The following is a 17,534-nucleotide window of genomic DNA, read 5'->3' on the forward strand; positions in this document are numbered from 1 at the left end:
TCTGCAACAATGTAAAATAACTTTACACGCTTGTTCTAATACGCTGTTTTAAAGAATTCACAGCCTGAAAGCGTGATGTGACAGAAGATCCTGGCAGATTAAATGCAATTCCTGGCTGTTGCTAAACATAGTAGAACAATAATAATGCTACAAATATCAAACTTGCTGCGTTCTACCAGGATTCAAATTTCTGGCCCCTTTTCTAGTTACTCTAGAGGAAAGATGCTGTAAAAGAGTGGTGGGCACCCTCCTCCTCCAAACATAAGATAGATGGGGGTAGGGGCGTGGGGATGGTAAGGAGGGACACCGTTTACCTGACTAGAAAAGCACAATTACCTTAAAATCCCCTTTACGTATTTCTCTTCTACTTTCATCAAGACCCTCCGTCAGTCATTGACAATTAAGTTCACCAGGAATTGCCAAATGCTCAAATTCCTCATCCTTTCAAATTACACAGAGAATTGTCATAATCAAATAAAAGCATTTTAAAGAGTGCCCTGATTTGCGGGATAGCCTAAAAGAAGAAAAAAATTAAAAAGAAATTTAAAAGTAAAATTTAGTATGCTCCAAGTATTTGTGTACCGTGTCTGTACCCAAAACCATGAATTTATAGTGGGCTTGCTAAGGATGTTCCTGCCCGTGTCCTTTGCGAGTGCAGCATCAAACTTCCTCGAAGACTTTCTCCCATTGTGGCTTGAACTAGTTGCATCTGCTCGCTAATAAAATTAGAGGCGAGTGTTTTGGAGATGCAATACGTTCAACTGCAGAGCTCTTGTACCTAAAAATGCTGCAGTCATTTTGTGTTTGTCCTTTAAAAGACAAGCACCCGTTTCAGTTTCTTAAATGTAAATATCAACCATAGAGAGTCCCAGCTTGCAGACAGCAACAGGTACAGGAAATGATACGGACCGGAAATAGGAGGCTATGCAGCAACAGTACCCATGAATAAAGTGATATATGATATGATAGGTTATTTATAATGGCTTCTAAGCGTGGACCCGGGGAAATCGAACCTGTGTTGCTCCGTGTTGTTTTGCATCCAAGGCGAGCACGTTGCCCCTGAGCTATCCTCCAGAGACAGCTGTGACAAAAGTGACCTTCATTGTGGGGGGGACAAAAAGTAAATAGTACACCATAGCAGACAGGCCTTTTCTAAAATGAGCCAAGCACTATCCTACAGAACGGTCAAAGTCACCCCCGGCACCATATAAGCATTGCTACTGTGCCATAAATTATGCACTACAGCAATTAAATTAAAAGCAATTAACGCCCAGGTCAGAAAGCTCCTGCTACCGCGCCAGTCCTCCGATACACAAGGCTCCGGAAAAATCCGGAAAAGCAAGAAAATAGCTTCAAGCTCCACAACATCCAACGAGAATAAACACCATAAAAAAACATTCAACCCAGATCAAAATTAATGACAGTGGCTTTTGGGCTGTTGTGCGCAAATGAAAATGGCCACCTAGAGCCAGAGCTCCGTCCCAGCGAACATTCTAACAGAAAGATCATGTCTCGGAGCACCCCGCAGAACAAAAAAAAAAAAAAAAAAAAAAAAAAAAAACACAAACAGATAAAGTCCTGGTGAGAAAGGCTGCTCCGATTAGGAAATACGTCAAAGTTAATTTCAAGCGGTGGTGGGAGGTAGCGCGAGCCGCTTCTCAGAACCGCGGGAAACCAGGAAACAGTCGCAGACATTCCTGCCAGCAGCCCATAGAGACCCAATGGCCTGCTACAACCCGGCAAACGAGGAGACAGCCGATTCGCCAGGGGTTACGCTACACTCCCGCTATGAGGGGAAGTGAAGGTCTGAAGCAGACGTGCGAAGAGGAGGAGTGCAAGCCCGACACCTCAATCCAGACAACACCCGATCGGCCCGGACTGCAGCCACCGCGCAGGCAGATCAAAAGAAAACCCCGAACCGTGTCGGCAACACCGGCTCCAGACATCTGAGGACCTGCGGCGGGGGGGGGGGGCGGTACAGCCGTAGCGAGGTAAGGGCGCCGAGCGACTACGAAGCAGCGAGGCTGCCGCCCGCCTCTGGTCTGGTTGGAACCAGGCGTTGTGGGGCAGCTGCGTGGGCCCTGGTGCATCCCCCCCTCCCTCTCCCAGGAGGGAACAGCGGTGGATACGGAGCTCACTCCCTGAAAACGGACTAACAACGGATCTGGCTGGTGGAACGGCACGAATAAGGGAGTGAAGATTCAACGCTCCATTGATGCGTTAAGGCAGCCCATAACTGAAAGGAATCAGCAATGCCCCATACTCTGCAGCAACTAATATAAAACCCTGGCAGGCTGAATCAGGCTCAGAAGGCATCATTTTCAAAACTACATGAGAGAACACAACCCACTCACACACGAACGTAACGCAGAGCCTGGACAGAGACACGGGAAGTGTGAATAACCTTACAAACAAACACGGTACCTCTGGGGCACGGTTAATCCGAAGATAGCACAAATTTGTACTTAAACGAAATCCAGAAAGACAAAAGACAAAAGCAATCCGGCAAAAGGAATACAAAAAAACCCGAACGCTCCACAGTAACAAACTGCAATATAGCAAGCACCGGTTTGAGAAAATATTACATAAGAGACTGCAACGTGGGTGCATGCATCAGAGACTTAGATCCAATATAAACGCATAGTATACCCTAAAGCTACTGGAGACTCCAGATCGGCACGTTAGGAGAAATCACAAAGACAAAACAAATATCTGACAAAATGTCAAAAGGAGCAGGGGCACGGAAGAAAGTGCCAATGGACTCATTTACTAACAGCCAAATGTCAGAACCTGGGCTAGGAACGCCGGCCCCCTCCAATAATGATGCTGACAGTGAAGACAGAGTTGACAGGCTAACTACCATTGTCCAAAATGGGTTCCTTTGCGATAAATGTGAAATTAGATGATATTGTATTAACTATTGGCTCCTTAAAGGCAAGAGTAGCTAAAGAAAGCTCCAGAATTACAGAAGCTGAAGGTAGAATTAGCACCAACGAAGACAACATTGCTATTAACGACCGAGACATAATGCAGTTGAAAAGCGAATTTGTTAAAATACAAACCAAGTGTGAAGATCTTGAATCTCGCTCTCGGCGAAACATCAGGATTGTTGGTGCAGCTGAAAAATTCGGTAAAGGAGCAAAGGAACAACAAGTTGAAACTTTTGGGCCCGAAACTTTCTCCAAACATTTCCTTGTTGAGAGCGCACACTGCATGCTGGCCCCATTGCCGAAACCTGGAGCACCACCTCGTACGATCATAGCACGCCTACTCAACTACAGAGACAGAGATACAATACTTAAGAAGGCCCGAGAGCAAGGCACATAACATTATGAAGAAAACCGTATCCACATATACCCTGCGTATCCACATATACCCTGATTTTTCAGCGGAGTCCAAGCCAGCCGATGATCCTATGAGCCAGTGAAAAGGCTGCTGAGAGCACGACAGGTCCAATATGCATTACTATTTCCCGCTAAAATGCGAATCCAGCATAGGGGAAGAGCACATTTTTTCGAGAATCCGACGGATGCGATGGCCTATGTAGAAGCCCACATACCTCGGCCCCCAGCAGGCCGTGGCCCGGATCAAAATGGTGGATCTCCCCCTAGAGCGGACTGATACTACCCAAATATTTGATGAATCAAAATAGACACCAGCCGCAAAGCTAAAACGGAAAGAAACAGAAATAGGAGGGGTGCACCATAAATGAATAAGGAAGTCGGACTTTGAGCCCGGAACTGTTGGCCATACAGCGACAACATGGCAACCCCAGGAGATCTCCAAAAGTTTGTATGGTTCAATCATCAAGTTGGGGTGGATGATGGGGGTGGCAGGCGGGAGAAGGATGGACTACCTGTTGAAAAGTTGTGCAAGTTGTTTTGGTAATGGTCTAACAGAGAATTGCACTGTGCGTACTAGATGGTACTTACAGCAAAATAGAATAATGAGCAGATACAATGACGGGGAATGTTAACAGTGACTGTGGGATGAAAATCAAACTCCTGTCATGGAATGTTAGGTCTGAATAATCCCTCAAAAATATCGGAACATACATTAATAGACACTCCCCCCCACCCCCCATGTAGTTATGCTGCAAGAAACGCATACACAGGGCCCCAGTAACACAAACATACTCCCCTCTTGGGGTAAACAGATACCACACAGAATACTCCACTCAGGGACGAGGAGTAATAACAATCCTGCATCCATCGTTTGGATTCCAGACCAAAGGTCATAAAACCAACCCCCAGGAAAGATAAGTACTGGTCTGGGGGAAGGTGGCAGACACCTCACTTTTATTAAGTCAACACATATGGTCCAAATATAGATGACCCAGATTTCTACCTAAACATACTGGAATTGTTGGCAACACTTGATACCTCCAACATAATATAGGGGTGGGGGGACTTCAACCTAGTGTTGGATCTACATTTGGAAAGATCCTCCAAGGTCAGACAGACGCAATCCAAAGCATCCACTATACTAGACCAGATCATGCCACAATTGACACAGAGCTGCATGGAGGGCACTACATCCATGTACGAGGGAATATATGTATTATTCGAGTGAACACGACTCAGAATCACGAATCGATTATTGGCTGTTATCTGAAGACAGCCGAGTATGCTCGAGAAATGCTAGATACACCCTCAAACATTGTCCGATCACTCCCCAGTATCACTGGAACTACAGCTTAGAAACGTCCCAAAACTACAGAAGAGGTGGAGAATGCCCGCAAATATACTCCAGGATCCCAATGTGATAGAATCACTACATATAGAATTGGAAGAATTTTTCAACAACAATGTTGGGACAGTAGACAGATACTCTACGCTATGGGAGACTTTTAAGGTCTGGGTGAGAGGGGCGCTGATCTCCAAAACTACAGGACTACTGAAATCAGTGAGGCGTGAATTAACCGAAACAGAGACTCGACTCAGGCGGTTGGAAAATTCCTATAGTGAAACCCATAACACAGATCCACTAGCAGAAATAATAAACCATCTCCTAAAAGAATTTGATAAGCTGGCAAGGGAAGTACAATGCATGGCAGCCCCAACCAGGGCACGCAAATACAGGGAAGGGAACAAGGCAGGAAGGTCCCTGGCCAACATCATTCGAGCTGACCGTCAACACACATCAATAACGAGTATCCAAGGCTTGGAGGGAGTGGTCGTGACCGGGAGCAAGACCATAAATAAAGAATTCCGGAAATTCTATCAGAAACTATATTCAACTAATGATAAAAAAAACCGATACCAGAAATACATACACACTTAGAAGGCCTGGAATTCCCGACCCTCCCACCAGAAGCTAAAATGGCCCTTGAAAACCCAATTACTGAGGAAGAAATCACAGAAGCTATAAAAGCACTAAAATCTTGAAAGGCCCCGGGATCGGATGGGTTGCGGGTGGAACTATATAAAGAATTTGGTAAAGAACTGGCCCCAATCATGCTAAAGATATGGGAAGAAGCATTGGAATTAAATGAGCTCCCCAAGTCTTTGCGAGAAGCGTTAAGAACAGTGTTGCCGAAACCCCCGACGCCCTCCACAAGACATGTCATCTTATAGGCCGCTTTCACTTATTAACGTCGACGCTGAAGTTTTCTTCAAGGTCTTGGCTAACGGGCTGCTGCCGAACATGCCGTCCCTGGTCCATCCGGATCAGAACGGTTTCATTCCTACACGTTCCACTGCATTGAACTTGCGTAGACTGTTTGCAATAATGGCACAGGTGAATCTGGAGGCACAGGCTGTGGTGGTATCCCTGGACGCCGAGAAGGCTTTCGACTCGGTGTCCTGGGTATATCTCTTTGAAGTGCTGGACAGATTCGGAATGGGCCCCAATTTTATCAGATATGTAAAATTATTGTATAGCAAAACTAGGGCAAGAGTTCTCAAACAATATGATATCGGACCTATTCACACTGGGTAGAGGTACTAGACAGGGCTGCCCATTTTCACCGATATTTGCATTAACCAATGAACCCATGGCTATAATAGTTAGACTAAAACACGGGGATAGAGGAATAAGAATGTCCGGCCCACCCCAGTCGATCTCGCTATATGCGGACGACACTCTGCTGTATATCCAGGACCTGGACACCAACTTGACACCCCTAATGCAAGACACACAAATTTGCCGACTACTCGGGATATAAAATAAATAACGGGAAATCGGAAATACTACCGCTTACGCCTCACACCACATGCCCATTGTCAACTGAAAATCTCAAATGGGCAACTGGACACATACGTTACCTAGGTATGATGATATCTCGGGATAAACAAACACTGTATACAGAAAATTATGAATTTATAATACAGGCACTGAAAGTGAAGTTCCAAACATGGGCCAAGCTGCCTATATCCCTAAATGGCAGGGTTGCTATCCTTAAAATGGTGGTCCTTCCCAAGTTACTTTATCTTTTTGTTAACATACAAATCTGGCCGGGCAGACCCTTCTTTGAAAAAATTAGAGCAATGGCGGTGTCGTTTGTGTGGGATGGAAAAACCCCTAGAATGAAATGGGAAAAGCTTACTGAACCTTATTGTACTGGGGGGCTAACTGCACCAGACTTCGAACTATATTACCTAGCGGCACAAGCGCACTTTGCGAAACATTGGTATGCTCCGGAGGACCGCTCACCACATATATGGCTCGAGAAATTTGCGGCACATCCAAAAGACCTCCGCTCTATTATATTCAATCCCCAATACAGAGACTCCTGCCCTTACGACCCAGTAGGAACCAGAGTACGCGCATGGACAGCACTATATAGAAAACTGAAAATAGAAACCCCTTATGACCCAGATGTCCCTTTATGGAAATAACCTGGTATACCACCCACACTGGATAAAACAATACAAAGACATTGGGATCCAAACAGGAAAATCAAATTCTCGCAATGCGTCAATCCGATTTCAGCCCTGGACATGGTACAGAATCTGCCCTGCTGGACTTAAATTTAAAAAAATAAAAACTAGACGAGATTAGGGACGAAGGCAAGTCTGCCCTGCTCCTCCTCCTAGACCCATCTGCGGCATTTGACCTGGTCAACTAACAGATCCTCTGCCATCACCACCATTCACACTCTTTCTCACCCTTAGCCACTGCCTGGATAGCATCTTTCTCGAATGGAAGAGTAATGAGGGTTTTCTCAGTTCACCAACGCCTCTCCTATCACCTGCCATGTACCACAAGGATTCTGCAATGCCCTTACGCTATACAATATCTTTAGCGGGCCCCTATTCCACATTAGATTCACTTGGCATAGCATATACTAACAATGCCGACGAGACTCCAATATTGATCCCACCTCTCGGCAACTACACAGATGACTAAAGCCATTAACACAATCTACCACACAATTCAAACCGGGATGGCAGCCAATCATCTTTGTCTCAACAGCGACAAAAAAAAACAGTAATCCTAGTGGTTGGCCCACCAAGCTCCCCAAAGACCCGCAACAATCAGTACTCTGCCTTCCAAATCGACAATTGCTCCATTCCAGTCTCAAACACTGCAAAGACACTAGGGCTCTACCTGGACGCATCACTCACTATGACTAGACAAGTAAGCGACATTGCCTCCTCAGCAGCCTACGCTAGCAAGGTCCTTAATGCAGCCAGACCCTGCCTCTCTAAGAACAACTGCCTAACCGAGCCAATGATTGCACGGGCAATGAAGATCGATTATTGCAATATCTTATTCAAAAACACCTCATTCAGAAACATCCTCAAACTCCAAGACATCCAGAATAACGCCCTCTGAGCAGCCCTCAACATCCCCAAAAGAGCACATCTCTAGAGCTAGAAGAGAAGCACACTGGCGCCCCTATCCAGGAGCGGATAATTTTCAAAACGCTCCATTACCCACACATGCCTTTCCAACACAGCTCCACCATACCTCGCCAAAAGAATTGCCAAAGCAGACTCTTCGAGACCCACTAGGACCCCTTATTCCAATAGACTAATTGTTCCCAAAGAGAAACGCTGCAAAGCCGGAGGCTCCAGCTTCCCATACCTTGCTGCCAAACTCTGAAAAGACCTTCCACCTTGCTTGAGGGCAGAGAAATCCTATTGGATCTTCCACAAAGCATTAAAAACTAAGCTTTTCTCCTAAACCTGAACAGGAATTCTCACCTGCCCCGCCACCCAACTGCTTGTTTTTGTATGTTAACTGCCATTTGGATTTGTACCCATGTTACTCTGATGCTGGAAATGCAGAGGGACAGGGCCAATCCTTGTCCTTTATTTTTTTTTTATCATGTGTTCCGACTTATTTTCCGTGCAGGAGTTCATGTGGGACTCCTGGCGGTGCGACTCTTCCTTTATTTGGTTTGGTGAACAGACCCTTGGAATACCCTTATGGCAACCATGGTGGGATTACGACCCTGTACTCATAGTGCATGTTTTTGGGCACCTGTGTGTGGCCCACAGAGCAGGGTACAGGCTGGTGGCATCTCTGTGCTGAATTGACAGGTGCCCCGAGCGTCCTCCATTTTGGAATTCCCAGGCCCAGTCATTGGAATCAGTGGATTCCTGGATTCCTGCCTGGGAAGCCCTGACTCTGTCTCTTCCCCCTGACCGGCTGTTGGGTGGAAGTTCCATATATGGTAGTGGGCCTGACTGGCTGGCTGGCTGGCTGACTGCCCTTCTGAGTGATTGGCTGCCCGATTGTGACCCAGCGGAGTGAATGGGAGATCAACAGTATATCTGGGGGCCTCTCACTGCTGGAAATCGTTCAGAGGCTGAAATTGATACTTGATGCTTACTCTCGAAACCGAGCCGGAAGAAGGTGAACCGCTGATCCCTTCTGTGTAATCTGAAAGCTGCTGCGTCTTTAAGAACTGATCCAAGCGAGGACCTGGTAAGGAGACCTCTTCCCGAGCTACGAGGGACCATCGTGCACCAGCTGATCTTTGCCAAAGCTCCCTGGTAGACAGACCTACAAAAGGCTGCCGACCGGAGAAGGGGATCGCCAAGGAGAACAAAGAAAAGCACCGGACAGCAGTCTGTCGGCGGCCGCCACCTACCGCAGCCACTGTAGTCCCATTTGCCTAAGAACATTTGATCCAAGGACTACCTTGTTAATCATCGGCGACTGCTTTCGTGAAAGTCAAGGTTGCCGACGACTGAGGAGAATCCGCCGGTGCGTTTCCCGGCAAAAAGACCTCAGAGACGCTGAAGAAGTTTGTGGTCTTCAAACTTTGAGCTACTAAAGCCAGCCGTGGTCACGTCCTGTTCACCGACGCCAACGACTCGATGCTCTTGCTGGGCCCAAGTTCACTAACTCTTTGCCGTAACGAACCCTAGTCTTCGAGGTGCAACAAACGCTTCAGTTAGGGAGAATTCTCAAAAATGTGCTAATTCCCCTTCACCTTAGAGACCCCCAGCAACTTTGCTGGATTTTCAGGACTTGATTTGTTTTACCTGGAGAGAGTGTGAGCATTTTTTCCCCAATCTCATGTATTTTGATATGCGTTTTACCTCCGTGTTTTCTTTGGTTATGGAGTCTAAACAACTCCATAGGCATCATCTTTTCATTTGTGTCACACAGCACCCTCAGTGCAGTGGCACAGGGAAACCTTTGCAGGCTTTCCCAAAGGTTTAAATACCTTCTCTGGGATACACTACTGTTTCCCAGAGTAAGTAAAGTGAAATTGACTTTACTAGTCGTTTACATTCCTAAGCCCAGCACACCCTAACTTACAATAGAGTGCTGAAGGGGTTACTTAGTATCCCCTGTGTCTAGCTACTCATGGTGCAGTCAAATGCTACCCTTTCCTCAGAATGGCTGGTGGCAGTGGTTTTACAACGAACTACCATGAATTTTCCCGACCACAAACTTTTCGTAGCCCCGGTAGCATTAAATCTGGGGGAGCCATGTTTTTCAAGATGGCGTCTGAGCCCCCTCTGAAAAAACAGGTCCTGGTCTTTTTTCGCCATTTCTTTTTGGAAAGGTCCTTCTAGAGTTTCTCTGCACACCAAACCAGGTTTGGTCCCTTTGTTCCTTTGCCTTTGGTGGGCTTCAGGAGTGAAGACCGCCTCTGGCGCCCGAGTGTCTAAGGTGGGCAGGAAGTGAGGGAGCTGCCCGAAACTCCCTGTGCTTACTCTCCCAGGAGACCCAAATGCATTCTGTGGTGATTGGCTGGCTGACTGTCCGGCAAGGATCGCCACCATGCCAGGTGAGTGACAGCTAGGCTGGAATGAAAGGGAGAGAACAGTTTAAAAGGCGAGTCTCGTGGTTTGGAAGGCAGAGTCGACCACAGGAACGAAAGAACCGAAGGCAAGCTTGAAGAGGACGGCTGCTCCAACTCCTGGACCATTGGTTTGCCCAGGGAAGCCCTGCTGCAGGTCCGAATCGCCAAGTTCACTTCGACAGAGAAGCCCCTGCAAGGACGACTTCTCCCTTTGAGTTGGTAGGACCAATCAACTCAACAGTAAGCCACCTGGATACCAATCTCAGAGCTGGTTACATTTTCCTCAGAGTGCTACAGGAAACCGTATAACCAGGGAGAGGGACACCATTTTGTGTGCTTTACTTAAAGCTACCAGAATCGAAGTTTGCCATTTGCAAGCTTTTAACTGTTCAAGTGCAGTGCAGGAGTCCCCCGACGTCCTCCCTCTTGTACCCACGACTGAAGCCCAGGAACAGCGAGATCTGCAGGAACTGCCAGGAGCAGAAGTCATCAGCTGCCCCTTTCTTCATTTGTAAGGTACTGTAAAATCAGACAAAGTACTGCCCTCTCGCGGTAAAAGTGCTTGGAACTTTTGCAACTCACAGGCCTAATCAGCTTGTGACCCGACATAGGATTCTTTCTACAAACTACTTCTAAGAACTTGTGCAGACACTTTTCCGTTTTTCTACCAGAACTACTTTGTCCAATCCAAGACTTTAGGCCATTGACCTTGCCTACTGAATTGACTCTTCTACACTATCTAAGAATAATTGTAACCTTTTATGTTCTGATAACCTTTGCCTTTTTCTCCTCTTTGAACACTATTCTGAATGTCTATAGTAAGATATTCATGTCCCCAGCACCCTTGTTACTAAAGCAATCTGTGATTGTAGGTTGTGTCTGTGGGCCACCCCAAAAGGGTCTTATCTGATTGAGAAACTTAAGAGTGCACAGTATTGAAGTGTATGTATGTATGTATGTATTATTATATAATTGCCTCCTTCTATTGAATGGTTAATAAATGTTAACCAAGAAACCTTGAGTATAAGAGTTTATTTGAACACCTGTGATTGTAGACCGCTGTAACATCATTACTGCTCACATTTCCCGTCTTGAGAGAAGCCTGGCTGCTCAACACGCTACCAAAACTGTAGTACCGACTTATTCCAAAGGTTGGTTTGCTTACACCTGTAGTCATAGTTGCTTGTAGTGTTCCCAGAGGGTACTGCATTCAAACTTTGCCTAACAGCCTCCCCTGTTGGAGGATGTTTTTTGATCACTTGTCTATGAGCGCCACAAGGACTGAAGCTGCTGCCTCAACGACAACGCTCACCTTTTCTTCATCACGAAAGTTCGAAGACCCGTGGCTCCCGCTTGAAAGTGAGAGCACTCAAGAAGGGCCCGTCGATTCCCTGATGAAGAACTCTCCAACGCAAGGTACATTTGGATTGCAGAACTATAGATGAAGATAAGACTAATAGACAATATATGGACTGGGCTTGTAGTGCATCTTCATTTACAGGTTTCCCAGGTTGGGGGGTGGGGGCGAACCTCATACAGAACTGTGCCTAGCGGTAGGGGTCAGTATTCTGCCAATTGTCTAACCAACTTCTCTTCCTCCCAAGTGTATGGTTGATCTCGTTTTACTGTGTAGATTCGTATGCTATTTGAACGGAGTACAGTTGTTGCATTTTAATGGAATCAGAGTAATAGTGGTAACACCCAGAACTGTATATATTTACCATTTTAGAATTGTCGGAGCACAAAGTGTATTATCGTGATAGTGTATATAACATTTAACCTTATTTACATAAAGACTGTTTTAACTAACAGTGTGTGGACATTCCTATGTGGGTGCTTGGGGCCTAAACTGTACTTAAGAACCAGCCCGCATCACCTCCTGAGAAGCCAGGCCTCGATTGCTCGTCCACGTTTACCAACAACAGAGAATCTTGGCTGGAGTCCTCTGTGCCTCTCCTCTACCATATAGAGAGCAGGATTACAGACGCCCCCCACCAGTGCGTTTCTTTACCCTTGCCTGTCTTTGTATGAAGCTATGCCTGTATAACACTAGCTGGACTAGTAGTTTTGTACCTGCGACAGCACCTCAATTCCTACGAGTTGTATGCGTGCTATACAAATGAAATACATGCCAGCCAAACAAAACTTTGCCACTTGGCAATATTGAAGATGCTGTGAAAGTCACAAGTCATACATCAACAATACCCACACAAGGGAAATCTACGCCAGCGGGCATCTGTGCACCGGCATGCAGCTGTCTGGGAAACCTACTGAAAATTACAATCACTGTGCCCGTTATATACAATAGACACATTCTCACAGGGCTACGCGACACTGCAATGTTCTTAAGCAGACGACTGTCAAATCTTTGTATCGATGGGCCCTGTGCGACTCCTTCACAGTAAAGCACTGGAATGATTTTGCTTGTACGCACTGAAGGTGTGGTCATTTGGACGCGTTGTATATGCACTGTACCATACACATAGCAACGTCACACAAAAGGGTACTGCGAGCACGTGGATAATGGACCACTTTAAAGGGTAAAAAAGCAACCAGGGATTTTGCAAAGGTTTGTTTAGTACATCAAGCTTCCACCGTTCAAACACACACGTGCACTTTCCCCCTAGGGACCGAGGGGTGGGGGGGGGCGGCGGAACCAGCAATCAAAATATTTGTTAACATATAGCGGTGACAGCAAGATTGCAATTAGGTTTTTTGCTTTTTTTTTTTTTTTTAAACATTTTCTTGAGAACAAGATAATCACTCTACAGCTGAGGACTTTTTTCACTCCGAGCACCACAAATAAAAATGTACTTGGCTTAGCCCCCCCTCCACCAATACACATGGACTCCAAAATGTATTGGTTGCAAACGGTTATCGCCCGCTGGTGAAGAATGGGGGTGTGGGTGCCAAAGACCAATCACTGCTTGCAATAACTCAAATTAAATTAGAGGGCAAATATTTGTAAAAAGAGCCTTCAGAATGTTTTGCTACAGAGGACTTGACTAAAAGTAGTGTTGGATATTTATTTCCTACAGTAACGTTTGACAATTAACAATTTGTTGAAAGACAACTTCGAGATTACTATCAATGCAGTAAGTTGGACAGTGGCATACTGCAGAACTAGTGTGAAGGGTGAGCCTGTCTTTCAGCATCCAGTCTGTCAATATGGAGTTCAATTTTGGCAATAGCCAACCACAGGTGTTCTTCCAGCTTTGACCGATATTTAGTCTTTAGGGCTGCAAGTGCTGAGAAATCAATCTCACAAAAGGTAAGGTGCGCTGAAAGGGAACAGTATTGACTGCACATTTGGATAAAGTTGTAAACTCTGCATTTTGCCAAAATCCACCCGAAGACCAGTAGGCGGCCACTTTGAAGCTCCATCAGTTCCTCCTGGAGGTGTATTGGGAGGTGGACCCCTACGTCTGCTAGGAAAGGCTGAACCACTCAGTCATTTATGTTACAATGATCCTCTGGAAAGTACTCTGAGATGGTTTCCTATTAGTTCAGCAACATATGAAAGATCATACTGCATCTCCTCAAGAGCATCTGCTAATAATGGAAACGCATCGGAATGCAAGCATCAAGCCTCCTCCAAAGCTTCAGCTTTTTTTTTTTTTTAATGCAGATTATTTTTGCATTCATAGCCAATGATGTGTTCTGTGCCTTGCAGGGAGAGGTTTAGAAAATGTTGCTTTTCAAAAATGTCACCAGAGTGAGCGAACGGTACAAGCCAGAAGCTCTTCTTTCATCTGGTCTAAACACAGTGGGCCTCATTACGACCCAGGCGGTAAGGGGTTTACGGCAGCGTAAACAGCGCCGACCCTTACCGCCTGAGTACGAGGTCCCTTAGCGCCATGGCGGATTTAACAGCTGCTTTTAGCAGGTGTTAAAATCCATGGCGCTAAGGGACCATGGAGTTAATTACGCCACCGTAATTTACGGTGGCGTAATTAACGCCTTCCCCACTCCCATTATGCCCTATGGGGCAAAATGGGAATGGGGAAGGGTAAATGGGGATTGGGGACTTACCGCCCCGCCAAGGTCGGAATGGGGCGGTAGGTCCGCCAACCACCATGGCGTAAACGTAGTTTATGCCATGGTGGTAAAGTCACGGCCCAGGCGGTAACTTACCGCCTGGGTCGTAATGAGGCCCAGTGTCACACTTTGTTCCAACCTTTCCCCTGGAGAGCCACCTGACCTCCATGCGAAACAAAGTATCATGTTCAGCTCCCATTTCTGTACATAATGTGGCAAACACACATTGTGGGGTTCATCTTAATAAAATGTACAATCTTTACAACAGAAGCCAGCACCTCAGAGTCCATTCCTCATATTGCGCACAGGCAAAGCTTCCTAGTGTATCAGGCAGTGTGTCCACAATATATGCAGAGCTACTGCCAACACTTGCTTTGAAGCCAGCTCTAGCACCGCACATTGAAGGAGCACCATCCATGCAAATACCAACACACCTCCCACTTTAGGCAGTGGGAACTTAGAAGTAGTTAACAATGTCAAAGACTAGCTCTGCCATGAATTGGTTTACAAAATAAGAAATCCAATATTTTGTTTCCATGGCAGTACCTCAAAGAAGCAATCAAATGTGCTTCTTTTGAAATGCCAGTGGCCTCATCCAACTAACTGCTTCTAGCATGATATCAGAGGACAGGTCAGCAGTGCGGCAGAAAATGGTGGTGTCAGACATAGGGATACTTTTGCAGTTCTCTGCTGCACCGTCACCAAGCATTACCCGGTTGACAGCGAGAATTGTTGGCAGAATTTCTTTTCTCAGCATCTGTAAAAGGATTTTTGCCCAGATAATGTGGCAAGAAGCTTCCAAAGCATTTGCACGTACTGAGGCCACATTAAGTGTCTTTTTGCTTTTGTATGCGTTGCAGCTGCCGTACAAAGAAATCCCTTGCCTTTTTTGCTATATCGGCATGTTTTATTTACAAATGCCACATTAATTGTGTTGGCTTCAGGCTTGCTAATGTAGTGCCACAAACACGCTGCAGCTTAACTTCCAGCAACTGCAATCCATGTGAACCCAAAGTCCAAATGAGAACACATTTCTGCGTTTTGGCATTTTTGTCCTTTTCCACCTCTCCTGCTGTTCACTTGAAATTCCTACCATCTTTGGGCACTAGGAAACAATCCGGTTCTGTGTGATATTTCTGCATTTTAAAGCTAGAAGAGAAAAATAAATAAATGGCAGATATTTGGCCATTTTTGTATTAGCTTTAAAAATGCGGAACTTATCAAATACTGCCCCGCTCACATTCACTTCTTAATAGGGTTTAACACCCCCCCCCCCCCCAAATCCTCCACCCCATCATCCTACACCAACGCTTGCATCCTCATACACATACCCACATACACGGTCCAAGAACTCACCTTTGCCTTCTGCGATGACTCCACTGGAGTTCACAGTGCCCATCAGCCCCTGTGCGCACTCGTTTGACAAGTATGATAGTTCGATTTAGAAAGACCGCTCTGTACGTTCAGGGAGCAGTCTCTCGAATTCCCCTCCCCCCCCCCCATCAGCACAGTGAAAAAGATCTTTTCACTTTGTACCAACAATCCATCTAAAAAAGGAGTCAGAATCTGTGAAAACATTGCAAATTGCCACTTAGTGTATGTCACGTTAGTTTTTAAAAACCATTCAAGTTTTCAAAAATTAAAAATGGCAGTCACCACATGCTAAGATTTAAAAAGTGAAACGGCTGGGGAAATAAATAATGTAAACAATTTAAGTGTCCAAAAGACTGAAACAATGGCAAACACCACATGCAAAGACTCAGAAGGAACCATGTGAACAGCTTGGAGGAAAAGAAACTCAGCAAAAATGGGTCAGAAATACTGGTTGGATTTTAAAAAAAAACAGAAAAAGCAAAAACAAAAAAAACAAAAATAACACATTGTTACAAGTCTCAAAAGACTCCCTGTTCAGATCGTGAAGTTACAGCTCGAATATTTTATTTATTTATTTTAAGTGTGGTCCTGGACTAGGCCACAGATTGGCAGCAAAAACACCTGGATGCACATTGCACAGGGCTGATATAAACCTTCAGCACTTCTACTCAACCAATGGTCTATAGGGAAAAGAAATCCTTACCTGCCTGTGTGACTGGGTCAAGTGCTTCACTGGATTTTTCTTGCTGGGACACAGTTGGTTAGGTTGACACTGATGCTTGGAGTGATGCTGCTGCAATGAAAATAAACAGTTAGTCAAAAACACATAGTCGGAGACGTCAAAATTAAGATTAGATGAGCAGGGGTTAAAACCAGCTCTTGGACGTCAGCCATCAGCTAGTAAGCAGGATACAACACAACAGCCTAAAAAAAATAGGAGTCACTATAGCTTGAAAATTGCCCCACCACCAGAAAAAGTCGTTTTTTAAAAAAAGGCATCCTTACCGTCGGCAAGTCTACTACAGAGTCACGATTTTTTTAATGGTGCCTGTGTTATCGAGAATTCTGATTTCTGTGCTAACTCCCTTTAACTTTAGGGACCCCCCCCGCTCTTTTGCAGGACTTGGGTTTTGAAATGTTTATCCTGGAGTGAGCGAGACCTTTTATTCACTCATGTATTTTTGATCTATTTTAGACACTGCCTTCTTTGTTTCTGGAGTCCGACAAAACTCCACAGGCATCTACATTTTGTGTTATGACACACAGCACCTTCAGTGCAGTGTCACGGAGAAGTTCTTTGGATTTCTCATGAGGTTTAAATACCTTCTCTTGGGTGAACTACAGTTCCTCAAGGGAAGTAAAGTGAAATTGACTTACCTTTTCTCTGTAGATCCAGCGCGCACACACACACACACACACACCATCTTATCTGGAGTGCTGGGGGGTTTCTTAGTAGCCCCTTTTTCTACAGACTCATGTCACTTTTTTTTGTAATGGCTGGTGGCAGTGGGTTAAGTTTCCTACCATTGTACTTTTCTACAGCAGGCTGAATCCTCAACTGCAGTATAGCACCCACGGGTGACACTGTCAAAATGACCCCAGTCTTTTTTTGCGAGGTCTTTCTAGGGTTTTACTCTGCATGCCAAACCAGGTTTACCCCTTTTGTTAGTTTTACCTTTGGTAGGCTTCAGTACTGAAACCCGCCTCTGGCTCGAGTGTCTGGTAGGACAGGAAGCAAGGGAGGTGCCCGACACTCCCTGTCCTTAGTCTTCTTGGTTACCTGAATGCACCCCATGCTGATTGGCTGGCTGGCTGTCCTTGCAGGACAGCCGCCCTTCTGTGCGAGTGCCAGCTGGGCTGTGCCTGAATGGGAGAAACTTGCATAAAAAGTTGAGGCTTCTTGAATTGAAAG

The 17,534-nt window shown here is 45.6% G+C and overlaps 1 protein-coding gene across 9 annotated transcripts in view; it reads right to left on the reverse strand.

Moving 5' to 3' along the window:
- KIAA0753 (KIAA0753 ortholog) overlaps positions 1–17,534 on the reverse strand; it is a 1,822,630-nt gene that overhangs the window by 1,778,188 nt on the left and 26,908 nt on the right. For 7 of the 9 annotated variants that reach the window (XM_069615058.1, XM_069615057.1, XM_069615051.1 and 4 more), the window contains one exon: positions 16,326–16,415. The gene's annotated coding sequence lies outside the window, so the exon portion shown is untranslated. The remainder of the gene's footprint in view (positions 1–16,325; positions 16,416–17,534) is intronic. The other 2 variants (XM_069615056.1, XM_069615054.1) reach the window with 1 other exon arrangement.

The sequence above is a fragment of the Ambystoma mexicanum genome, chromosome 9, assembly GCF_040938575.1.
Source record: "Ambystoma mexicanum isolate Mex_15411 chromosome 9, UKY_AmexF1_1, whole genome shotgun sequence".
NCBI lineage: Eukaryota > Metazoa > Chordata > Amphibia > Caudata > Ambystomatidae > Ambystoma > Ambystoma mexicanum.